At 50.6% G+C, this 25435-nt stretch overlaps 2 long non-coding RNA genes across 4 annotated transcripts in view; one reads left to right on the plus strand and one right to left on the minus strand.

The window, feature by feature from the left end:
- Nucleotides 1-6717: 6717 nt before the first annotated feature.
- LOC144298514 (uncharacterized) lies at nt 6718-25238 on the minus strand. Of its 2 annotated transcripts, none has more exons than XR_013365445.1 (3): nt 24685-25238; nt 7891-8053; nt 6718-7439 (listed from the first exon to the last, which is right to left on the minus strand). It is a non-coding gene; the product is annotated as an uncharacterized LOC144298514 (long non-coding RNA). The 2 variants fall into 2 exon arrangements; XR_013365446.1 differs by lacking the exon at nt 24685-25238 and adding an exon at nt 8260-9409.
- Nucleotides 24455-25435, plus strand: part of LOC144298515 (uncharacterized) — a 30420-nt gene continuing 29439 nt past the window's right edge. For both annotated transcript variants that reach the window (XR_013365447.1, XR_013365448.1), the window contains exon 1: nt 24455-24659. This is a non-coding gene — a long non-coding RNA (uncharacterized LOC144298515). The remainder of the gene's footprint in view (nt 24660-25435) is intronic.

Below are 25435 nucleotides of genomic sequence, written 5' to 3' on the forward strand. Positions count from 1 at the left end.
AGTTTGCAAGGCAGGGAGCAGCCAGAAAGTGGGGCAAAGCTTAGCTCCCCGAGCAGAGACCTGCTGGGCTGGGGAGAAGTGCAGAAAGGCTTTTCCGGCATCACTTTTTAATTCATCCTCTACTTACCCTGAAAGAACAGGCAGAAGTAAAAAGGACAAGGATGTCATTCCCACTGGCATCATCCTGGCAGTTTACCCAGCTCTGCAAGGGCTGAGTTAGAGCTGCGGTCCCGCGCCTGGCAGAGGGCAAGCCCCGTCCTTGTCCCTCCACCCAAGACTGGCACGTCAGCCTGGATGTCATTATCTGATGTAGGTGTGTCTCCCAGACCACATCCTTCAAGAGGAGGACCTGTCCACCTTACCCGCTGTAGTTCTCCCAGCACCCAGACAGGCCCTGGCACACGCTAGGTGCTCAATGGATAAATCTTGAATGAATGAATGAATGAATGATGGCAGTCAGTTCTCAGCCTTGAAAGGAAGCTTGGAATCCTGCATTTATCAATACAGCCAATATTTCCTGAGCATTTAACGTGCTCCAGGCCCTGGGGAATCTTAGGTCCTAGGAATACCATAGGAAAGAAGACAAACTAACTCCCTGCCCTCACAGCAGAGGAGATGAACAGTAAATAAGAAAACCCCCCAAATACTAATATAATATAATATAATATAATATAATATAATATAATATAATATAATAATATAATATAACATGATACCAGTTACTGGTAAATGTTTTATGAAGAAGTGCAGAACTGGGTAAGTGATTAGAAGAGGCTAATTTAGAAGAAATGGCTGCAGAAGTGCTCTCTGAGAAGGTGACATTTGATCAGAGACCTGAAGTAGGTAAGCCAAGTAAATATCCGTGGGAAGCAAGGGGAACAGCCAGTGCAAAGGCCCTGAGGTAGGACTGAGCTTGGTGTGTGCTATTTGCAACGAGGTAGCCAGGGAGGCAAGGGTTACACAGAGTTTCCCAACTTCAGCAAATCCACAGAACCCTTAACTGTCGGAAACAGTGGGGTGGGGGTGGGATGAGTTCTTTACTCTTAAGCTTCTCTGGAAAAACATGATGTCAGGGACAGACAGTAAATCTTGACTTGTCCCAGAAAACAATGGACCCACAAAAACCAGTGAAGTGTCAGGCTGGAAGTAAACGCCAAAGGGCTGGGGCACGGGGAGATCATATGGAATTTGTTAACAAATCTGCATTTGAAAAAGAATTTCCCAGTTAGGGGCAGAAGCTTCTGGCCAGCATCAAAAAGATGTTTATTGTGGTGCCTCCATGTAGACATGAAAAATGAAGATTTGCTGTCTAGCTGGAGATGTGGAAAGATGTACCCGATATGTTAAGAAAAAATAAAAAATTAAAAAAATATATATATATATGTATACATAAATAGGTCACGGGGTAGTGTAATATAGTGTATAATCCCTTTCGTAAATTCATTCCCTCCTTCACTCATTTGGAAAATATCCATTGCAGGCCTACGGTGTGCCAGCACAGTGCTGCATGTGCGGGACACAGGCATTGGCTGTCCCTGTCCCCATCGGGGAAGGCAGATAATGATCAGATCAGTACAGAGGTAAATCATCACAAACTCAAGTCAGCGCTAAGAAGAAAATAGACTGGAGCTGCAAGAATGTGGCCTGACATCCAGGAACGGGCAAAGCCCGTGAGGGTATGCTCCAGAATGTCGAAGGGGTCGCAAGGTTTTGGTGATTTGCTCTCCTTATGTTCCCCCTTCCTTTTGATCGTCTGTTTATCCTCATGTTTTGATCATGCAGTGAATTAAAAAATACAAACAAAGCCCAGATGGATAGAGGGGTTAGAAATCATGTGTCTAAAGATGAGTTAACACCAGAAGAGGAAGGAAGGACACACAAGAAATTGCCGCCTGTGTTTGCTTCCGGGAAGGAGAGCCAGAGGCTGGGTTAGGAAAGAGCCTTGCTCCTCACTAGACCCCCTCGGAACCTTTCAAATGTGTGTGTCCTCACAAAAACGATGATAAAATCAGCCGAAGTCTTTTGAAATGACACTTCAACACAGGTTTCATTTTCGTGAAAAATGACAAAGCCGGTAACAGTAGGCTCTCAAGAGAAAAATGTTCACTGAGCTGAACTGCCACGAAAATCTCAGACTGGTTCTCTCTGGGCGACCTTGTTTTTTTTTCTCAGTACTTTCCTGGATTCCTCGAATTAACATGAGAAGAATGAAAGAGACAAGAGAAAAGACAACTGTGCTCTAGAAATGTGGTTTTGCTTCATCCCCCCCACTACCGTCCCAGGCGTGTACGTTTATTACCCCCATTTGACAGACGAGGACACTGAGGCTCAATGGGCAAGCCACTGGCCCAAGGTCCCCGGGCTGGATCTGAGCCAGGTCTGTCCAACCCCACAGTCTGTTTTTAAACCAGGATGCTCAGGTGCCCTTCAAAATGTCCTTCAAGGAAATTGCATGGCTTTGAAAATCCGAGGGGGAAAGCCAAACAAACCAAACAAGAAATATGACATTTTTTAAACCACTTATTCAAGCTCAAATGGGGCCTAAGACCAGCTCGGCAAGGGGCACTGTTTGTACTTCAGGTGGGGCGCTCCTTCACCGTGCCTGGCCGTACCCCCGTGGCAAGTCCCTGCCCCTGAAGCCCCAGCTGCGCCACCCGGTCATCTGTCACCCAGAACCGCCCCCGTCGCACCTCTCCGGACCTCCCCGCCCCGCCCCAGGAGTGCTGCTGGGGCCTGGGCAGGGCCGGGCCGTCCTGCGTGGCCTCGGGGTCTGGGCGAAGGGGGAAGGCAGGAGAGGCCATCAGCCCCAGGCTCGCAGGCCCAGGCCCGGCGGCCACCAAGGGCCGTCCTCTCTCGGGCAGCCGAGGCCAGGCCGGAGGCCCGGAGCCGGTGCTGTGAGCTGGGCAGCCGGCCACTACGGTGGGGACCGGGAGGCGTGCACTCCCTCCGCCTGCCCGGCAGCAGCCCGTGGCCGCCCGCCAGGCCCGGCCTGACGTCAGGGTCTGACCAGGGACATAATGTGCTGGCGTCGGGACAAGGGCTGGCTGCAGGGAGACAGGGCCGCGAGGCGGGGCGGTCAGAGCGAGAGGGCTAGGCGGGGAGAGAAGAGGAGAGAGAACAACACAGAGGGAGAGAAGTGAGGAGGAGAAATATAAGAATAGAAGGAAACACACAGAGACAGAGGCAGAGACAGAGACAGAGACAGAGAGACAGAGAGAGAGGAAGCCAGAGGGAACAACACAGCAGGCGGGTAATGAGGCGGTGGCCTTGGGCCCTGGGGTTAGCACCCGCCTGGGCCGTGGCTCTGCCTTCCGAAGGCCGGTGACTCCAGTGCTGGGAGCCTCTGGTGGCTCATGTGGGCCCTGGGAGCCTCGACCACTTGTGGGGGCAACGGAGCACCCCTTCACCATGGGTGCGGGGGAGCCAATCTTTATAAAGTGCTTTGGCAGAGCCCTGCATACAGTAAGTGCACAATCAATTGGAGGTGACAATAGAGGGTTGGGCAGGGAAGGAGAGAGGAATGGTGGAGGGTGGCCAGTGACCCCGTGAGCAACAGCCCTGGGCCCACGGTGACCCTTTCCCTGTGGTCGCCGGACGCCTCCCTTCCCACCCCCTCGGGCCTCGGGCAGGAGGCCGCCAGCCCAGACCTTGGCCTGGCCTTGCCTGTCTCGGGGCCCAACCCCCTGTTTATGGGCTCAAGAAGGCCATGATCCCAGGGCCATCACGTCACCGAAGCCAAACAAGGCCAGGTCCTGGTCACTGTGGGCCTTCCAGCCTCATCACCCCTTTTCCCAGCTTAATTATTAAATGGCCCAGTAGCACTGAGGGGCTGAACTGCTGGCCTCCCAGGTGTGGGCAGCTGGGCCTCTGTGTCCCCCATTAATGCAGGGGCACACACTCTGGAGACCCCAAGGGAGAATTGGGAAGTGCCCTTTCTCTTGCTCCCACTTTTTCTCATCCCTCCCCCTCTTCATCGGGGTTCCCATTTATTGAGCACCTACTATGGCAGGGCATGGTCTCGAGTCCTCCTGACAACCCCAAGAAAGTGAGCGCTATCATTATCCCATTTTTCAGATGAAGAGACTGGGCTCAGAGGGTTACAGTCCCTTGTCCAAGGCCACCTGCTAGCGAGTGCCAGAGCCAGGATTCCAGCCTGGCCACCCTCTTTACCAGACAGCAGCTCTCCCATTCCCTGACCAGCTGCTGAGCGCCAGGATCTGTGCCAGATGCCATGTCCACCCTACCTCTCAACCCCCAGGATGGCCCCATGAGGCAGCCAAGGGCAGTCTTGCCCCCCTGGAGACATTAGGCTCCATCTGGGGACATTTGGGGTTGTCCCAACTGGGGGGCATGCTACTGGCATCTGGTGGGTAGAGGCCAGGCATGTTGCTCAGTGTCAACAACACAGAATTATCTGGTCCCAAATGTCAATAGCGCTGAGGTCCCCACTACAAGGTGAGCCCTGTTATGCTCCCCGTTTTACAGATGCAGGAACTGAGGCACAGAGAGAAATCACCTCATGCCCAGGTGGCCACGCTCCATGCTCCTGCTCTTTACCAGAAGAACCCACTGCCACTCCTGGAGGCTCCTGTCCTTAGGAGACCCCTGGCTCTATTCTGGGCCTTTCTGAGTCCTTGCTTGCCTCACCAGCTTTTTACATCTGAAGGCAGTGTTTTAATCTCTGGCTAAGAAAATTAAGCCAAAAAGTCACTGAGAAGGTCAGAACGCCTTTAAATGAATTTGTGTTTGGGACAACTGGGTGGCTCAGTGGTTGAGCATCTGCCTTTGGCTCAGGGCGTGATCCCGGGGTCCTGGAATCAAGTCCCGCATCGGGATCCCCACGGGAAGCCTGCTTCTCCCTCTGCCTGTGTCTTGGCCTTTCTCTCTCTGTGTCTCTCATGAATCAATCTTAAAAAAAATAAATAAATGAATTTATATTTTATTCACAGCAGCATTGAGGGACATTTGAAATTGGCCACACATGGACTCATGCAGCAAGTATTTTCTGAGCACCTACTATGTGCCAGGCCCTGTCCTTCACGCAGGAACCAGACAGACCCAGCCCCTCCTGGGTCGTTAGGAGCTAACACTCTAGCGGGAGACGGGGACAATGAATAAGAAAGACGACCATCAGGGTGATTTCAGACTGTGCAAACTGTGACCGTGGGAGAGAGAAGGACTGTTCTAGAGAGGGTGGTGTCCAAGAGGGCCTTTCTGAGGAGGCGAGGCCTGAGGGATGACAAGGAACCAGCCTTAGGAAGAGGTAGGGTGAAAGGTTTTAGGCGCAGGGAAGAGTGTGTGCAAAGGCCCTGAGGCAGGAGCTTACGTGGACCATTGAGGCACAGCAGGGAGGAGGAGAAGAGGAGGGGAAAAGGTGGGAGATGTGTCAGGGCTTTGCAGGTGCTCAGAGCAGGGCGGGAGCCAAGGGAGGATTTTGAACAGAAGGGACACAGGATCTGATGTAGGTTCTAGCAGGATCCTGTTACATGCTGTGGGCAGCTGAACGACGCCCCCCCCCCCAAATGCCCACCTCTGAATCCCCCAAACCTATGACAGGTACTTTCTATGGCCAAAGGAACTTGGTAGCTGTGACTTAGTTAAGGAGCTTGAGGTGGAAGATGACCCTGGGTTACCTGGGTGTGCCTGGTGCAATCCCAGGATCCTTAGAAGGTGGGGGTCGAGGGAGGAGTTTGATTAGGGAAGAGGAGGAGGCAGGGAGAGGAGACCCAGTGACAGAAACAGAGGCCAGAGGGGCTCGCCTAGCAGACATGGAAGGGGCCGTGAGCCAGGGACCTCAGGTGACCACCAGAAGCTGAGAGGGACATGAGGGGTGCTCTGAACAGATGTGCAGAATGGAGCGCCGGGGGGCGGGGTGCTCAGCAGTTGAGCATCTGAATTCAGCTCAGGCCACGATCCTGGGGTCCTGGGATCGAGTCCCACATCAGGCTCCTCGCAGGGAGCCTGCTTCTCCCTCTGCCTGTGTCTCTGCCTCTGTCTCTGTGTGTGTCTCTGTTGAATAAATAAAATCTTTAAAGAAAAAAAAAGAAACAAAAACAAATGTGAGGAATGAACAAATCCCCGTTCTCCAGTGAGGACACTAAGGAAAGCTGCGGCAAAGGAAGTGACTCTCCCGGGGTCACACAGCTGCCAGGTATGGGGTCAGCATTTGAACCCAGAACTGATTGCAAAGTTTGCACCAAGCACCCGACTTCCTAATACCGCTGACACTGCCTGCAATTCAGCAATTTCCACTTTGTGGGGTGTAGTGCTCTACTCTCCTTGAGGTATCAAATGTTTTTAGTAGAGCACCTCAGGGAACCCACAGGGCACCTGACCCGGCCCAGGGTGTTACTAGATAGGGAGACTGAGGCTCACAGAGGCTGAGGTCTTCCCCGATACACAGCTTGCCAGTGGCAGAACTGGGATTCCCCTCCCACCCAATCCCTCAGTTGGGGTCTTCCCAGTATAGTCTGGCCTCTGAGAAACAACGCAGAGTAGATGTAGACCACACCACCCATTGTCCTGGCCAAGACTGGAGAAAGCCTGGTAACACCTCAAGCTGAGAGCTTCTGAGAAATGAGGGTTGGGGTTAGGATCTGGGGCCCTGCAGTCAAACTCCAGCTCTCCCCTTCCTCTGCTGTGTGACCTCAGGAAAGTGGCTCCCCCTCTCTGGCCTGCAGCTGAAATTCTGGACAAAGTAGATAAAGACATATCAAGCACATTTTATTTATTTATTCTTTTTAAATATTATATTTATTCATAAGAGACACACAGAGAGAGGCAGAAACACAGGCAGAAGGAGAAGCAGGCTCCCTGCGGGGAGCCCGATGCGAGATTCGATCCCAGGACCCCAGGATCATTCCCTGGGCCAAAGGCAGATGGGCAACCCCTGAGCCACCCAGGGCCCCTCAAGCACATTTTAAAATAAAAAAAATGCAGCATGTGTTGTAGCTGACATTTTGCATTAGAGTGTACCGCTAGGACCTACATATGTAGTCATAATAAAATATACTAAACTTAATTTGAAAAAATCAACAATATACAAAAGAGTTTTTCACTTGTGTGAATGAAGTCCAGATGTAGGCAGTTCAGGGCTGGTTTGGAGACTCCCCAAAGCTCTCAGTGCCGTCCCAGGCTCCTTCTCATTCATGACTGCCATCCCTAGGGTGTGACCCTCCTTCTCACGATCCAAGGTGGAGGCCACAGCACCAGCCTTCTCGTCTGCCTTCCAGGCAGCAGGACGAAGAAGGGAAGATGACGGGTAAAGGGTAGCCACAGCTAAATCTCCAGGAAGGGTTTCAGAAACTGCCAAACACGCTCCCTGTTACAACGCGTTGGCTGGAACTCGGTGATACGGCTGCACCTCCCTTCTAGGGGAGCTGGGGAAAGCCATTTTCATTCTGCATGTCCATGAACTCAGCTAAAGGTTGACCAAACATCTGTAAATAAATGAGATAATTTCAGATAGTAGTACGTGCTGTGGAGGAACCCAGCGGGGTGGGGGGGAGGGGGAGACCAGAAGCAGGAAAGGCCCATCTGAGGTGAGGCCGCTGAATGGTGAAGGGCAGGAGGGCCTGGGGTGAGCATTCTAGGCACTAGGAACAGAAAGTGCATCCCCTGAGGCAGGAACAGGCCTGGTGTGGTGAGGAAACAAAAGGAGGCCAGTGAGGCGGGAGCTGGGGTGGGGATGGGGATAGGCCTGGAGGGGAAGGGGTCAGAGCACTCAGCTGGCCTGGATCCCAGGGGGAGCTGTGAGGCCCAGGGTGGAGGCTGGGCTTTTTTTCTAAGTACAATGGAGAGATATTGGAGGATTGAGGCTGAGCAAAGAGACCTGATGCCATTGATATCCCTTTGAAAGGACGCTGAGCTCCCCGGGCCAGTGAAGTTTACCTGGAACCCTCCTGAGAGCTTCATTCATTCATTCATGCATTCGTTCATTCGGTGAATGGGCTGGACCAGCCGAAGTGGCCCTCCCAGTCCCCACCCTCCAGAGGAGGGCGGACGGAGCAAAGGGACAAGCCCTTCAACACGGCTCACAGATGGCGGGGAGTCTCTGCAGAGAAGAGAACAGGACCATAGGTGGGGCTGCATTTGCCAGAAGAACGGAGAAGGAGGTGATCTCTGAGCTGAAATTTGAACTACAAGGAAGCATTATGTTGGGGAAGCCTGGAGAAAAGGAGCGGACTGTCCGGGGAGAGGGAATAGCTGGCGCAGAGTCCCGAAGAGGCAGGAAAAGGATTGTGTGTTCGAGAAACTCACCAATCTCTGGCCTGGCAAGAGGGAGGTGGGTGGGAGAGGTCAGCAGAGGTCAGATCTCAGAAAGCCCGGGGGATGGCTCCAGGCTTCCACGTTCTGGGCAGGATGATTTATTAAGAGCTCTGCCCCCAAATCCCTGGGATGGGCCTGTGGTCGGATCCAAGACAAGCAGGGACCTTGCTCTCCTTGGAGGGTGTTTACAGGCTCCTTGATGACACAGGCTGCTGCCTTCCTGTGGCTTGCAGGTCACCGGGCACCGTCTGCTGCTCGGTTCCCTTGCTCCCAGCACGGAGAGTGCCTCTGACTCAGCCACCCCTCCCATCTCCACCGAGGCCGCCAGCCCTCCCCTCGTGCCTCCGTGCTAAGGCTCCACAGAACTGCGTGACCCTGGCACCCGGAAGACCTTCTGCATCTCCGCTCAAAGCTGCCCATTTCACAGAGGGAGAAACTGAGACCCGGCACGGAAGAGACCCTTCCCCCAATGTCTCACTCCGAGGTTGGAATAGAGCCAGGGCCTGGTCCAGGTCTCCTGACACCTGGCCCTAAATCTTCACACCGTTTAATTTAAAAAGCAGAAAAAGGAGGAGGAGGAAAAGAGGTGGAAGTAGGAGGGAGAGAGGAAGGGGAAAAGGGAGAGAGGAAGGGAGAAAGAACTTGGGGAAAAAAAGTCATCTTTGAAGTGAACTTGGTGTGAGCCCTTCCCAGGGAAGGGAAAGGATTAGCACCCACTCCCTAGGTACCAGGCACTTCACCTCTGTCAGCTTGTCCCGTGGAAGCCTCACAGCTACACAGTGAGATGGTTGCGTGTGATCACATCCTCTACACGGTTTAGAAAACAGAGAGGTTGTGCAACCCACCCACGGTCACACAGCAGTTCTCTGGAAGGGAAGAGACTGGAACCTAGGTCTGGCTGCACTCTCCAGCTGCCAGGGCTGCTTCTCCTCTTGCGGTCTCCTCTTTCAAAGCTTAACAGCAGAGATTGTTTTTTCCCCCTGGGTGTCCACAAGCCTGCAGATATGTTTCCTTTGGCCCACATGGCATTTCAATAAAATTCGAGCCAATGATCACAAATCAAGGGATGTTTTACATAAAAACCCAGATCCCTACCTCCTTTAAAGCACTGGAGGATTTGACTGGGCTGGGCCTACCATCTGCCGGGCAACAATCAACGGGGGGGGGGTGGGAGGGTTTGAAAGGGATGCTCTGGTTCTCCCCACTCCCCGCTTCTCCCTACTGCTTCCCTAGTCCTCAGGCCAGATCCCAGTTGCCATTTATCACCATGCATACACAGCTGTTTTCCTGAGAGCAGGGACATTCTCTCCATACTCGTATTTCTCTCAGAAAGAGGATAACAATAATCCAAGAGGGGGTCAGGTGTCCTGAAAAATGGGAGAGTGCTTATATCTTTGTGGAACTGAAGACTATTCCTTGGTGTTTACTATACCAGCCAAACATGGCTGAGCCCCACCCCAACTTAGATTTCCTTCCTGGGGGCTCTAGTAGGATTGTGAAATTTAGCAAGTAAAAATATAGGATGCTCAGTTAAATTTGAAGTGGAGATCAACAACAAAATTTCTTTTAGGATAAGTATGTCCCGTGTAACATTTAGACATACTTGTACTAAAATATTTTCTTTCTTCATCTGAAATTCTAACTTAACTGAGCATCCTGTATTTTACCTGGTAACCCTACCTACTGGGGTTGACAGTGGGTATGAGGAGCTTGCATTTGAATCCAGGTTTCTCCTGTCCTGTTGAGGTGATTTGGGGTAAGTCACTTAAGTTCTTTGGGCTTCTAATCGTTCATCATAAATAACACCATGAGGACTTGAAATAATATATGCAAAGAGCTTAAGACAGAAACTGGCTCTCTGTATCTGCTCAGTAAGTGTCAGTCTCCTGTGGACATCATTGGTGTCTACCCAATGGTCACCCCCTTCTTCTGGGCTAGCTGAACCCTGATTTGCATTAATCACACTTTGCCCTGCCCCCGGGGAATGAATGTGATTGATCTAGCCAATCATGACATACCTATCCTGGTCTGCCAGGGATTGGTCCAAGATGAGCACATCAGCTGGTTCTGACCAGTAGGACACCCCAAGGGAGTTCACTGCACGGGCGCTGCAGGGAGATTTTCTCCCCTAAGGACGGTTGCCAGTGCTGCCCAGTGCTCCTTGCTTCCTGCCTTGGACACAGCTATGGGAGAAGAGGATGCTTGGCCCCAGCTGCCATCTAGGGCCAGTGAGATGGCACAAGGCCGGTGTGCTGAAGATGGCAAAGGGCAAGGGCAGAGGACTCCAGGGCTGACCACACCAAACTTCTTTTAAAATAAATTATAGAGGGATGCCTGGGTGGCTCAGCAGCTGATCATCTGCCTTTGGCCCTGGGCGTGATCCTGGGGTCCGGGATCGAGTCCCACATCCGGCTCCCTGCATGGAGCCTGCTTCTCCCTCTGCCTGTGTCTCTGCCTCTCTCTGTGTGTCTCTCATGAATAAATATATAAAAGCTTAAGAAAAGAAAAGAAAATGATAGCCATGCATATGGTTGAAGCTACTGCTAACTGGCCCTATGGAGTGGCAGCTAAGAGCATGAACCCTGGAGTCGGGTACCTAGCATCCCCGTTATGTCACTTACTAGCTCTGTGCCTCAATTTCCCAGTCTGAAGAATGGAGAAAAGATAAGTATCACCTTAATGAGGTTGTTGTAAAGATGAAACGAGTTAGAGTAAGTGAAGTGTTTATTAAAGCCCTCGGCCGGCTGTACCGAACATAAAGCTGCTAGTCATCGTGATTCTCTTATCTGCACCCAAGCGTTCTAGTCGCTACCGACACTTTCATTAACTCAGAAATTCTCCGAATGCTCTGCAGCTCTGAGTCGATAATGCCTCAAAGAATCCAAGCTTCAAAATATAAGCAAATGGTGTGCCCTTTGCAGTTGAGTAAATGTGGAGAGTTCTCCCAAGGAGTATTATGCGGGTTTCTTTCCGGCCACCCATCCTGCAAGGATCCCAGTAGATTCATCGGGCTCTGCTCTCCATCGGCTTCCAAGGGGGCCAGGTTCAGTAGAGGGGTGGCCGCTCAGGGAAGTCAGGAACAGTCCTGCCATCTGGGATTTGGGTAGAATTTCCAGGGCCAAAATATAGTGGACTGAGCGCAAGTGTACCCGTTAGGAATGCCCTCAGCTGAAAATTTCGGAATATTCCACTAACAGTGGTTTAAATAGGAAAGGCATTCCATTCTTTCAGAGAACAAAAAGTCTGGAAGCAGATGGTTTCAGGGTCAAGGCAGCATCTCTATCAGCCATCTATCTGTGTCATCCAGTATCTGGCCACTAGCAACCCTCTGCTTGGCCATCCTGTGTTTTGGCTTTGTCTTTAGTCTTGTTGCCTCACGGTCACAAGATAGTTGCCACAGTCACAAGCATCACATTCTTAATAAAGTTCGAGACAGGAAGAGAAGTGCTGGGGAAGGGTGGAATGTCCTTTCTCCTTGAGCTCTTTCAATCCTTTCAATCTGGAAAGGAAATCTTTCCCACAATCTTCTTGGAGGGATTCCCTTCACATCGAATTGACCCGAACTGATCACGTGTCTGCTCCACGCTGCAAAGGAGGCTGGGAAGTGCCTTTTGGCAAAACGGAGGTATTATAGCAAAGGTTATATGACTGTTTGAGCCTAATATTTTTAAAAGACTTTATTTGAGAGAGAGAGAGAGAGAGAGAGAGAGAGCATGCATGAGCATGATCAAGAGAGAGAAAGAGAGAGAGAGAGAGAAAGGGGCAGAGGGAGGGGGAGAAGCAGACTCCCTGCCGAGCAGAGAATCTGACTCGGGGCTCCATCCCAGAACCCTGAGATCCTGACCTGAGCGACACAGGTGCCCCTGTGTTGGCCCAATCTCTCCCTCCCCTCGGATGAAACTATCACCTTCCATCCCTGAACAGATTCAGGGTTCTGCATCAGAAGGTAAGAGAGTCTGAGCGTAGACCTCAGCTTCTTCCAGAAATCTAACACAGCAGTAAAAAGGTTAAAACAGAAAAGGACACAAACAGGGGCACCTGGCTGGCTCAGGAGGTTGGGCTCTGACTCTCGTCATCTCGGTTCTGTGTAGGGCTCGGCGCTCAGCGGGGAGTCGGCTTTCCGTGAGGTTCAGGGGGATCTTTCTGGCTGAGAACTTGCCTCGACACATGTCCTACTAAGTGGGCAGGGAGGAAAGCCAGAGCCATGGGTCCTTCGCGCTGCTTGAGAAATGATCCTGAAAACCTTTGGGATATTTCGAGGTCACGCCTGGACGACCTAAAGGGTGTGGGTGTCAGGGGCTGAAGAAAACGCATCAGTCTGGGAGGTGTGGGGAAACATCTAGCATCCTCCTCCAAAGGAGACCCTCGAAACTGATAAGTTGCAATGGATGGTACTAAAAGGATGTATGGGAAGACGGGCAAGGGGTGAGGCCGGCTTTGGGCACCTGCACCTTACATACATGTTCTTACTGTATATCCTTAGTGTGACCTTGAAGAAGCCACTTAACCACTCTCTGCCTTGATTTCCCCATCTGTGAAATGGGATGTGGTCCAGACTACTAGTTGGTCCCTTAGCATCCATCTTCCCCTAGTCGCCTGGCAGGGGACTTGTAGCTGATCCCGGGGCTGCCTCCAGAAAGACTATATTTCCCAGCTTCCCCTGCAGTTAGATGTGACCTGTGGGATGTGATCCTAAGCTCTGGGGATAAGTTTCGGGTAATATTTTAAAGGGTAGGGAAGTGCTCTTTCCCCCTTTCCTTTTCCCGCTGGCTGCAATGTGGATGTGAGGTCCAGGGGTCTTGCACCACAAGACCAGGGCGACACCCCAAGGGACTGTGACCTCATCACGTTTCTGCAGTGCACCCCGGCCACTACCCTCCCTCCCGAGGCGGTGAGGGGCACGTCCAACCCCCTGCCTTCCTGCCCATCTGCCTGTTGCCAGCCAGGCCAGCTTCCGGGTGGTGGGCAGGTGGCCACGGTGCCATCCAAGTGCAGTCCAGCGTTCCCAGGCAGGGGAAGTAGGGCAGGGCTTCGCTCCTGGAACGCAGGGCCCACCACCATCAGGGCTGCCCACCCAAGTAAGCGAGGGCCTGATGCTGATAAAGTCTTGCGGACTGTTGAGGGATCTGCTTCCTAGAGAAAAATCCAGATTTCCTCTCCCTGGTTTCCCAGGATGTGGTGAGCCCAGCCTCATGGGGTGGCAGGGCAGGCTTCCAGAAACTTCTATCCCAACCACACAAAAACCAAGAGACTAGAGCACAAACCAACCCCCCCGCCCCAAGGAACTCTGAGGATTCGCTGAAAACTCAAGAGGAAGTGGTGCCCACGCTAATGTGCTCAGAGGCCCTCTTCTCAGCTCTTCTACCAGTAAGCAGTCATTTATTTACTTAAATATAGACTGCACCCCTCTGCGCGCCGACCCAGTGGCTCCCCGTCGCCAGCGCCTGCGTCTCTCTGCCGAGGCTTCTCTCCGGACTCCACAACCCACCCGGCCCATGTGGGAGAGTCAGAAGTGCCCAAGGGTTCATGCCTATGAGAAGTGGTGGAGAGAAACCTCTGTTTCCTCCCCTCTTGGTGGGAATACCATGGAGACATGTTCACACGGGCCCCACGGTTCCCCAGTGGGATAAAGTTTCCCAGCAGTAACCTGTTCAAAAGGTACCGTGTATTCCCTTCCCTGTCTCCTGTCCCCACTCCCTTACTTCCTGGGATCACCTCCTAAACAACTTGAATCCTTGTCTCAGTGTCTGTTTCCAGGGAGGCACCCAGCCTGGGACCTACATGTGCTATGAGTCCGACACAGTGATTTTGGGGATCCGAAGGGACGTGGCTGTCCCCTCTGGGAACTCAGAAGGACAGCCAGACAACACTCCAGTAGTCACGCAGAAGTAGAATTACAAACGATGGTGAATGTTGGAATTATGAAGGAGCACAAGACCTTGTTGTGAAAACCCTCTGACGGCTGCCCTGTGCTCCAGGTCAAAATGCAGAGTTCTCCTTGAGGCCTCAAGCCCCTGCACAGCCTGCTACCACCTTACCTCTCTGGGCTCACCTCTCCCCACTGTGGTCCAGCCACAGTGACCTCCTAGTTGTTTCTCAATGTGCTGGGCATGTTCCTGCCTCAGGGCCTTTGCACTCACTGTTCTCTCTCACTGGTATGCTTTCTCCAGATCTTCCCATGGCCAGCTGATGCTTCTTGATTCAAATCTTGATCCAGACACCACCTCCTTAGGGAGGCCTCCACCCCCTCCCACCAGTCATTCTCACAGCATCACCCTATTTGTTTCTTTCATAGCACATGTCTGTTTGCTTGTTTATTGAATAATCCCTAAATGTGAGCTCAGTGAGGGCAAAGTTTATGTCCCCAGTGCCTGGAACAAATCCTAGAGTAGAGTAGGTGCTATTTATTGGATAATGATGGAAAGAAACAATGAATGAATGAATGGATGATGTAAGAACATTTGACAAGGGGACTGAATCTTGTCTGGAAAACCAGGGAAGGTTTTCCTGAGGAGATGACACTGGAGCTGAGATATGAATTGGGATAAGGTATTAACTGGGCCAAAGAGGCTGGAAAGGCTGTCCGGGCAGAGGAAGCAGTGTGTGCAAATGTCCAGAGGCGATCTCAGAGGTGACGTCAGAACCGTGCAGGGCAACAAACCAACTGTAACTCAAGATACTTCCTTTTTTCTTTTTTTCTTTTCACTAAGGTATATTCGACATATAACATCTTAGTTTCAGTTGTGCAACATAATGATTTGATATATATATATACTACAAAATGATCACCACGTAAGTCTAGTTAACATCCATCACTATGCATAGTCACAGAATTTTGTTCTTGCCAGGAGATCTTAAAAGATCTACTCTCAGCAACTCTGCAATATGCAACACAATATTATTAGCTGTAGTCACCATGCTGTACATTACATCCCCATGACTTACTTATTTTATAACTGGAAGTTTATACCGTTTGACCTCCCTCACCCCTTCACCCCTATCTCCCTGCTGCTGGCAACCACCAATCTGTTCTCTATATCTATGAACTTTTTTTTTAGATTCCACATGTGAGATCATATGTCATTTGCCTTTCTCTGACTTATTTCACTTTGCATTATGTTGTCATAACATAGGTCCATTCATGTTGTCACAAATGGCAAGATTTCCTTCTTTTTATGGCTGAGTAATATTCTGATATGTATCAGATCTTCTGTATCCCATTTATCCGTTGGTAGATCATCAGGCTGCTTCCATGTCTTGGCAATTGTTTTTTTTTTTTTTATTTTATTTATTTATGATAGTCACAGAGAGAGAGAGAGAGAGAGGCAGAGACACAGGCAGAGGGAGAAGCAGGCTCCATGCACCGGGAGCCTGACGTGGGATTCGATCCCGGGTCTCCAGGATCGCGCCCTGGGCCAAAGGCAGGCGCCAAACTGCTGCGCCACCCAGGGATCCCTGTCTTGGCAATTGTAAATGATGCTGCAATGCCCATGGGAGTGCAGGTATCTTTTTTTTTATTAGTGTTTTTATTTTCTTTGGATAAATACCCAAAAGTGGAATTGCTGGATCATATGTTAGTTGTACTTTTAATTTCTTGAGGAATCTCCATAGTGTTTGCCACAGTGGCTGTACCAGTTTGCCTTCCCCCTAACAGTGCACAAGGGTTCCATTTTCTTCGAATTCTCCCCAATATTTGTTGTTTCTAATCTTTGGGATAATTGCCATTCTGACAGGTGTGAGGCGATATCTCATTGTGGTGCTGATTTGCTGATGGTTGGTGATGTTAAGTACCTTTCCATTGGCCATCTGTACATATTTTTCTTTTGAAAAATGTCTATTTAAATCCTCTGCCCATTTTTAATCAATTGTTTTTGAGTTATATAAGGTTTTATGTACTTTGGATATTAGCTCCTTTTCAAATATATGATTTGCAAGTATTTTCTCCCATTCAGTTGGCTGCCTTTTCATTTGGTAGCTTTCTTCACTGTTCAGAAGCTTTTTAGTTTGATGGAGTCTCACTTGATTATTTTTACTTTTTTTTTTTTTTAGATTCAAGTAGCCAACATATAGTACATCATTAGTTTCAGATGTAGTGTTCAATAATTCATTAGTTGCATATGTATTTTTACTTTCGATGCCTTTGCTTTCTTTTTTTTTTAAATTTATTTATTTATGATAGGCACACAGTGAGAGAGAGAGAGAGAGAGAGAGGCAGAGACACGGGCAGAGGGAGAAGCAGGCTCCATGCACTGGGAGCCTGACGTGGGATTCGATCCCGGGTCTCCAGGATCGCGCCCTGGACCAAAGGCAGGTGCCAAACCGCTGCGCCACCCAGGGATCCCGATGCCTTTGCTTTCGATGTCAAATCTGAAACATCATTGCCTAGACTGATGTCAAGGAGCTCACTGCCTGAATTTCTTTCTGGGAATTTTGTGGGTTTGGGTCTTACGCTCAAGTGTTTAATCCATTGGAGTCACTTTTCATGTATGCTGTACCAAGACTTTCTTTAATACTTTCACACCTATGCACATGAGTTCACGGAGAGCAAAGTAGGCCTGTTGCTTTTCCGCTAGAGGAACCAATGTGGTGGGGAGGACAGACAACCAAACAGCTAGGAAGATGTTTATTCCCAAAGACCGAGCTGCCCTGCAGAGTTACATCATACTGTAGACTCCCATTTACTAAAAGACCCAGCTAGATGCAGTATAGAAGCACACATAACACACACACACACGTGCATAAGCACGCACACACACAACAAATGAAGAACTCCCTGAACTCCCTCATCGAAAGGAAGCATAAAAGACATTTGGTATAGTTTCTTTTGTTCTTTGATCTTTACCTAATCATCCTCCACCAATGTGATCACCATGAGCACAGGGTTGCAATTTCCTGAGTTCAACAAAACAATGAAACAGGGCCACACCGTTTATATTCCAGCAGATAAGCCCACAGATATTCTCCCCAACTCTGCCCTCTGGTTTGGCGAGGCCCAGTCACCTAATGGGTTCTAGATGGAGAGCTGAGAAGATGCCAGGCTCCATCTCCTGGCTTCTCACCTCAGAGCCCATGTCCTGCCCCTCCTAGCAGCCAGGAGAAGGCTCCAGCTGCACACTACGGCCTCCCCTCTCCTCCCGTGTGGCCACAGCAGTACTGATCTCACTCCCTGGCCCCATTTCACCCAAGTGTCCAGTACCAGCAACTCCAGAAGGAACTTGCCTTCCTGCCTCACCAGGGCCTCCTATGGAGTCGGCCTTGGCTGGGGCGGGGTGGGGGGAGGGGGGGGCGGGGCCTAGAAATCCAACATGCCATCTCTTCCCTAGGATCCTCAGCAACTGGCAGTGACCAGAGGCCTCTGAGACCATTGAACCTGACATTCTTTTGTCTCCAAGAGAGGAAGAGTCACTTGCCTCCACACATTCAGGACCTTCAGCAGAGAGAATTTAATACGGGGGCCGGTTATGTGTGGGCCCCCGTATTAAACAACAGAGGGGCAAGGGAGCTGCTGCTAGCTCTGGGGCTGTAGACAGAAGACGGGACTGAATCCCACCACCCAGCTGGCCAGGGAGGGCTAGGCCAGGACGGTTTGCAGCCACCAAGGAGCATGTCTAATGCCTGAGGCATGAGTGGGGAGGAACACCCTGGCTTCTCTCTCCCCACCCACCCTTAATGCCACCTTTCCAGGCCAGACTCCAGAAGAAGCCAGAGGGCAGGGCCTGCCATAGATGTGCCCCTGGGGTACGTAAGGGGTAACTATGATCTTCTTACCAGCAGACCCTGGGGATCAAAAGCTCAAAAGCCTTTAGGAGCCTGGCAAGAGGGAAAGGGGCCAGGTATACAGGAAGCAACAGACTCTTGGCTCAAGGCAGAGCAGACAGCAGGGAGGTGTAGAGACTGGGGCAAACTGGTGAATGTATGTCCCATCTGTTTCCTGCCAGTGAGGAGTGCAGGTCCAAGGCTGTCAGATCATTCCCTTTTGTTCCAGAGAAGACAGAAATTCAGATTTTTATATGAAGTCTTCCAATTTCTAAAGGTTGGCAACCCATCTAATTTCTGCGTGTTATTCTTTAACACTGTGAAGAGCAACCAAAAATACACACCCATAGTTGGAACGGGCAGTTTGCGACATTTGTATCACAGCCTTGGGAAGGATGGTACCCCACCATGGTCTACCAGATGAGATTATGTGATGAATTAGTGTTTGTTGACTGACTGACTGACTGGCCATGGGCTCACTGAAAATCTCCAAAATGGGACCATCAAAAAAAAAAAAAAAAAGAAAGGGACCATCAGTCCAACAATCCCTGTCTCTATTCCAGTGCGACTTTACTTTTCCCAATCATCCCATCAATCCTGTGCCTTTACATTTCCATAACTACTTACATTCACCAGTTGTTGAACTTGCTAAATACCTACTATGTGCCAGGCCCTGAGAAACAATTCTGATGTAAAGTTTAATTACCTGAGTCCCTGACTCCATGTTGCTCAGAATGAGGGATGATTCTCATGAACAGATGATTAGACCCAGGGGCTGTGTCTGGTATGTATACCATGTGTCCTCTGTGCCTAGGACAAGGCTCAGCACATAGTAGGTGCACAATGCATTCCATACAACCGAATGAATACAAGGCAATAAGAGTTAGCATGTGCTCTCAACAGGGACAAAAAATTTGGGGATATTACAATGGTTAAATTGGGGATATTACAATGGCCCTCCAAAGGGAACAGTACATAAATAGATATACTACTTATCTGTATATTAAAATTTCACTGGTGGAGAAGAATAGGCTATTAGGGAAAAAAAGATTAAAGGGCTCCTGGAATGCAGGTAGGCTGAGAAACACTATTTTAGAGGGAAGCGTGGGGCTATGGAAGCACATAGTAGTGGCTCTTAACCCAGCCTGAGAAATCACAGAATGCTTCCCAGAGAAGGAAGCATTTCAACTCCTTCTTTAAAAAAAAAAAAAAAAAAAATTTATTTATTTGAGAGAGAGAGAGAGAGAGAGCATTAAGCAAGAGGTGCAGAGTGAAAGGGAGAAAGAATCTTATGCAGACTGTATGCTGAGCATGGAGCCCCACGCAGGGCTCCATCTCACAACCTTAAGATCGTGACCTGAGCCAAAATCAAGAGGCGGCACTTAACTGCCTGCGCCACCCAGGTGCCCCTCAACTCATTCTTAAAGGATATGGAAAAATTAGTTAAATCAGGAGTCATCAAAACTTTTTCTGTAAAGGGCCAGAGAATAAATATTCAGACTCCATGGATCTCTGTTGCAACTACTCAATTCTGTTATAGATCAAATGCAGCCATAGGTAGTACTTAGACAAACAGATGTGGCTGGGTTCCAGTAAAACTTTATTTACAAAAACAGGTGACAGGCCACATTCGGCCCCCAGGCCATACTTTACCAACCCCTGATCTACATGAGGGGAAAGGAAAGGCCAGCAGAGGGAAAAGCCCAAGCAAAGGCATGGAGATCCGAAGGAGTGTGGAGAATTAGGGAAGAGTCACTGTGGTTTTCCTTCTCACTTGGGCACAGGAAGAGATGCCTATATTTACACAGAGATGGTCCTCTCACACAGGCTGAGCCCAGGATCCTGAATCCATTCAACCCACAAATATTTATCCAGCATCTACTACATGCAGGCATTGTTCTGGGCATTGGGGATGCAGCAGTGAACAAGATCACTCTGTGTCCTCAGGGTCCAAAGCCCAGCCAGGTATACAGTTTTTGTTAAATTAAATGGATAGACAGAGGGCTGGCTGGACGGATGGATGAGTGGAGGAGACAAACAGTAAACACTCAGACAAATGAATAAACAAAGAAGCAATCAAGTACAACTTCCTCACTAGCTATGTGACCTTGCAGAGGTTATTTAACCTCTCTCTGTGCCCCCAGGATTGAAGTGGAGAACCAGCACAGAGTAGATGCTCTATACATGTTGCTGCTGCTATCATTGTAAGTCAAAGTGGTATTAAATAAATATATGACTTTTAAAAACCTGGCAAGTGGTGCACAGAAGCAAAGCAGGTGAGAGAGGGGTGGGGGGTGGAGAGGGAGAGGAGGAAACGACTTTGAATCAGGTAGTCTGGGAGGGCCTCTGAGTAGGTGGCGGTCAAGGCTGTCCTGGCCACATCCTGTGAGTATATCCTGGAATTAGTAGTGTTTGTAGCCCCATGCCCTGCAGCCTCACAGAGGCAGTTAATTATAAATACTTGCCTCTCGGGAGTGCAGGAAGGTGTCTTCTCTAATTAGAGTGTGAGTGTAAAGTGCTTTGAAATCTGAGGATAAAAGGGAAGAAGGGGTGAAGCTCTGGTCACAGGGCCAGGTTGCCCGCTGGGAACCCAGCTGCCACTGAACTCTGACCCTCTGGGGGCGGGAGGGGGGGGGAAGAAAGGGGGGGGGGTAGTGGGCAAGGGTGCTGGAGCCAGGAGTCAGGCTGGAGAGAGAACGCCCACACTCCAAGGGCTGGGCCCAGCATGTGACAGCTCCAGCGCTCAATCAGTGTCAGACGTTCCAGGCCTTTCCACCTTGTTGCTTTCATTGTTGTTACTACTTACTAGCTGGTTGACACTGGGTGAGTTCCTGCCCCTCTCTAAGCCGAGTTTCTCTTCCTTAAAATGGAATGATCATACCACAGCAGCGCTAGATGCAGGTAAAGCAGGTGGCACAGAGCACAAATAATAATACTTCTCTTGCCAGACACTTAGGAAGCTGCTGCCTTGCACCAGGCACTGCTTCAAACATTTTGTATGTGTTAATCCTCAAAAACATTATCCTCATTTTCCAGACGAAAACTTCAGGGTCGCCAGGGACAGCCAGGCGCTGCCCAGCTCAGGGGGCACCAGTCACACAGACCATGATAAGAACAGCACCCCTGAAGCTCTGATGCGCAGAGAGGTTGAGTTACTTGCTCAAGGTCACACAGCTAATACATAGTACAACCGGGATTCCAGAACCTGGCTCCTAACCCTGAGTCGACAACATGAGCCCTCGTCAAAGTGGCTGTTGTCATGCTGGGTTTCTGGGATGCAGAGAAACTGGTTTTCCCTTTGCCCAACCAGACAGGCGTCAAGTCTCAATTGGTCTTTGTTTTCTCTCTACCCCAAAAGTCTGCATATTTCTGAGGATTTTTGATATTTTTATTGTTTTTGAATTTTACAAGAGCAATACATCTACGTTGTGGTTTGTTGCATGATCCAAGGGAACTTGTGAAAATGCCAGGACATCAAACCTCAGCCACTGGCACTGGGTGGGTCCCCCTTGGTAATCACATACTCAAGGCCTTCCCCTGACAGATGGGTTTAGGGAGGCAAAGGGACTAGCCCAAGGTCACACAGCCAGGAAGTGGTAGAGCTGGAATAGATCTACCAGGCTCCAACCCCTCTCTTCTTAATCCCCACATCTGTCATCTCAACCTGGTGGCCCATGAGCCAAATGTGGGGCCTGCAGACTTTGATTTGCCTACATGGCGTTTTCATAAAATTAGAATTTATCATCAGCATTTAAAGAGAGGGTTATTTCCAGGAATAATATTCAAAATATTTAACCAGACTGGCCTGGGCATCAGCTGCTCAGAGTCGCAGCCATGGATGTTGCAAGGAAAAGCAATAAAAAAAAAAAAAAAAATCAAAAGGTCTAGAGAAGGCAAAACTATGGAGACAATAAAATGATCAATGGTGGCTAAGGGTTAAAGGGGAGAGGGGGATGAACAGGCCGTGAAGCTACTCTGTATGGTACCACAGCGATAGATCCATGTCATTGTACATTGGTCCAACAGCAAGAGTGGCCCCTGACGTGAACGAGGGACTCTGGGTGATAATGACATGTCCAGGTGGGTCCATCGATTGTAAGAAATGTACCCTCTGACAGGGAATGTCGATGGGGGGGGGGGGGGGCTGTGCACATGGGGTGGCAGGGGGTGTATGGGAACTTGGTACCTTCCACTCAATTTCTCTGTGAATGTAAAACTCTCTAAAAGGTGAAGTCGATCTAACACCATCAGAAGGTCTGGCTACCCTGCGCCCACACCTTCACGGGGCCACAGCGGGCTGCAGCCGAGCCCAGGGGCCCCCTTACACCAAGTGCGGGTGCTCCTGTCTGCCAGCCCCTGAGCCCGCCTGCCCTCCAGGTACCACCTGCAGGATCCCTGTGTGTGACTCAGGCATGAAGAGGATTCTTCAGAAGTTCTTGATGTGGAAAGAATGGGGCGGAAGCGTGAGAAGGAAAACGAGGAGGAAAGAGACCCAGTGACGGCTGCCTCTCTCAGACCCTGCTCATCACCTCCTTGGGCTAGAGGCTCTTGTGCGCTTTCCACGGGACAGAGTGAGCCACTCCTGATTCAGCGTTCTCTGTCCGGGCCTGTGGCGGGCGGGGACCCACTGTGGGACCTGGCCGTGTAGCAGCAGCGCTCTGCAGCCTGGCAGGCCGAGTCAAGGCTTGGCGGTTGGGAATGATGCCAACCTGCGCGTTTAGAAGAAAAATGGGCAGGACACGGGAAATCAGTAGGTGCCTTGCTCCTCCTAGGAACTTATCTCTAAGAGCATGCCCCTCCTGATAAATCAGATGGACCTTTTTTTTTATTTTAGTAGTTTACCTGTACCATCACTCATTCTTTTAACAAACACTGAGCACCAAGCCTGTCCAAACAAGGCCTGGGAGTGGAGATAATTGGCCAATGGGGGGGTGGGGGGTTATTCCACTGCCAAATGTTGTTTGTACCTGGTCACTATCCATCCCCCCGCCCCCCACCTTCTGGTAGCAGCACCCTGGTTTTCCTTTGGAGAACCACTCCTCCCCCACTATCACTCCACCTGGCAAGAGGAAGTAGGCTATCTTCCCAACAAGAGCTGCAGACGGATCAGGCCTGGGCAATGAGCACACTGCATTCCCCAGCCTCAGAGATTGGTTCTGGGATGGGCCTGTGACCCAAATCCGGCCAACCAGAGCCAACCCCCAGACACGTGCTGGGGCTACACAGAAAAGTCTGCTTCTATCCAGAATGGGAGAACGGAAGCCTGGGGAATGCTGGGGACTATCTCTGCCACCCTATGGGGTGACCCTAACTGACACAAAAGAAAACAGCGCTGAGATTTGGAGAGATCACGATTCCTAAACAATAGGTAGACATTCGGATCCAGCCATTCCTGAAGCTGAACCCATCTCAAAACTTTTCATTTATGTAAACCAATGCATTCACATATACACTTTTCTCTCTCTCTCTCTCTCTTTTTTTTTTTTCTTAAGCCACTTTTGAGTTTGGTTTGCTTCTGTCACTTTCAACCAAAAGACCCAGACTATATAAGTAGATAAATAGCTATTTCCGGACCAGAAAACAAATAGCTACAACAAAAACAGACCATGAGAAATTCATGGAGAGTGCCCTGGGGGTTATAAGGAGAGAAAACTAGAATTGGCTTCAGGGAAGACACAGCCTTTTGTTTTCTTCCCACAAAAAAAGTTTATGGTCCATCCGGAGTTTTGATATTCTAATAACGACGACCCTTTGCTGAATGGATTCCCAGGCATCAGGCCCCGCGGAGCCTGTCCCCGGCCTGTTCATCCACACACAGCACCGAGAAGCAGAGCCTGTTGTGCTCATTTTACATAAAACGGAGGCTCAGACAGGTGAAGTGACTTGCTCAAAGCCACCCAGCAAAATGACGAAGCGCCGACTCCAAAACCGAAGCTTTTCACCCCTCTGCTGCGATGCCTCATTTCCTTACGGCCGACATCCTGAGGTTTTGCCCCAAAATGTGTCACCAAAAGATGGCAAATGGGTATCTGAAGGCAAAAACGACGTCAGCAGGGAGACGTGCCACCCACAGCCTTTTCCAAGGAAGGCCCCACTGCTCCGCCAGGGCCACAGGTCAGCAGACGGCTTCCAGCTCCAGGCCCGTGTCGGGGTCGGGATTCGAACTCAGGTCTCGTCCTCACATCTCACGCTGGAACCGGGAGGCCCATGGGTGGACGATGGCGGGGGCAGGATTTAGGGTTTGCTGCTCCGGAACCCCGTGGGCACCAGCCCCCCAACGGCCACTACCCCGTCCCTGTCACCTTTCCCGCTGGCGCCCACATCCTCCCTCTCCCAGCATCCCTTGCGGCGGAGGCGGCCATGTGATGGGTCATGTGACCCGCTCTGCCCAATGAGACGTGAGGGGAGCTCTCCGGAGGGCCTGGGAAAGCTTTCACTTCCGGGTTAAGGGGCGCGGGGGCCAATATGGCTGGCGCCGCCCGGCCGCCTCCTTCCTACGAGGAGAAGAACCGAAGCCTGTGACCCGAAGCCAAGAGGAGAAGCCGTGGCAGTTGCAGACACGCCAGCGAGAGCCCTCGTTTTCTTGAGCCACTAAACCAAGACCTACAACCGCCTCCCTCTGAGCTTTTCATTAGGTGAGGAAAGTAAACCTTTGCTTGCCTGAGCCAGCGTCTGCTGGATTTCCAGTTACTTGCAGCCAAATGCATTTCCGTCGGTCACAGCCATCCGGGCAGGGCTCGGGGTCAGCCCGCATCCCCGCAGCCGGCACGGAGAGCCTGTGGTCTGCGGCGGAGAGAAAGCTCGCCCGGGTCACATGGTGGAGTCACAAGTCCACTGACTCACCATCTGGTGCTCCTTCCGCTCATGCCGCTCCTCCCGCTCCTCCCGCTCTGTTGCCTTCCATTCAGGCCGCTATAGACATGACCAACAGCTGCTTTGTAAAGTAAACATAAGGCAGAGATGCCCTTGCTCTTGAATCCTTCCAGTCTCTTACATCAATAGCCCCCGGGCCACTGTCTCCGTGCCTTTGGACCCGGGACAGCTTCCCACTTCCTTTAAAAAGATGAGATGACCGAATGTAGAGTCTATGCTCTTGGAAAGGTGTGAGTCATGAATCATGGATCAGAAGGTTCACGGCTAGGAGTCTGCCAATCACACTGGCAGCCCAGGCCCCCAGGCTTCCACGGAGCTTGTTCTCTGAAGCACTGACTCATCCGCAGCTTGCGGTCAGCTCTGACGCTCAGATCATCTTCTGCTCTTCTTGTGCCCAGCTGGTGGCCTTTAATTAGGTGCTGCCAACTCTCTGCCTTTTGCTCGTGTTGCCTTTCCCCTGTTTTTAGAGGATCACATGAATCCTAAAGAAATGAGTAGATAATGTTAATAACAACAGCAAATTACTGTACTGAAGCAC

Source organism: Canis aureus, chromosome 26 (genome assembly GCF_053574225.1).
Source record: "Canis aureus isolate CA01 chromosome 26, VMU_Caureus_v.1.0, whole genome shotgun sequence".
NCBI classification, from domain to species: Eukaryota; Metazoa; Chordata; class Mammalia; order Carnivora; family Canidae; genus Canis; species Canis aureus.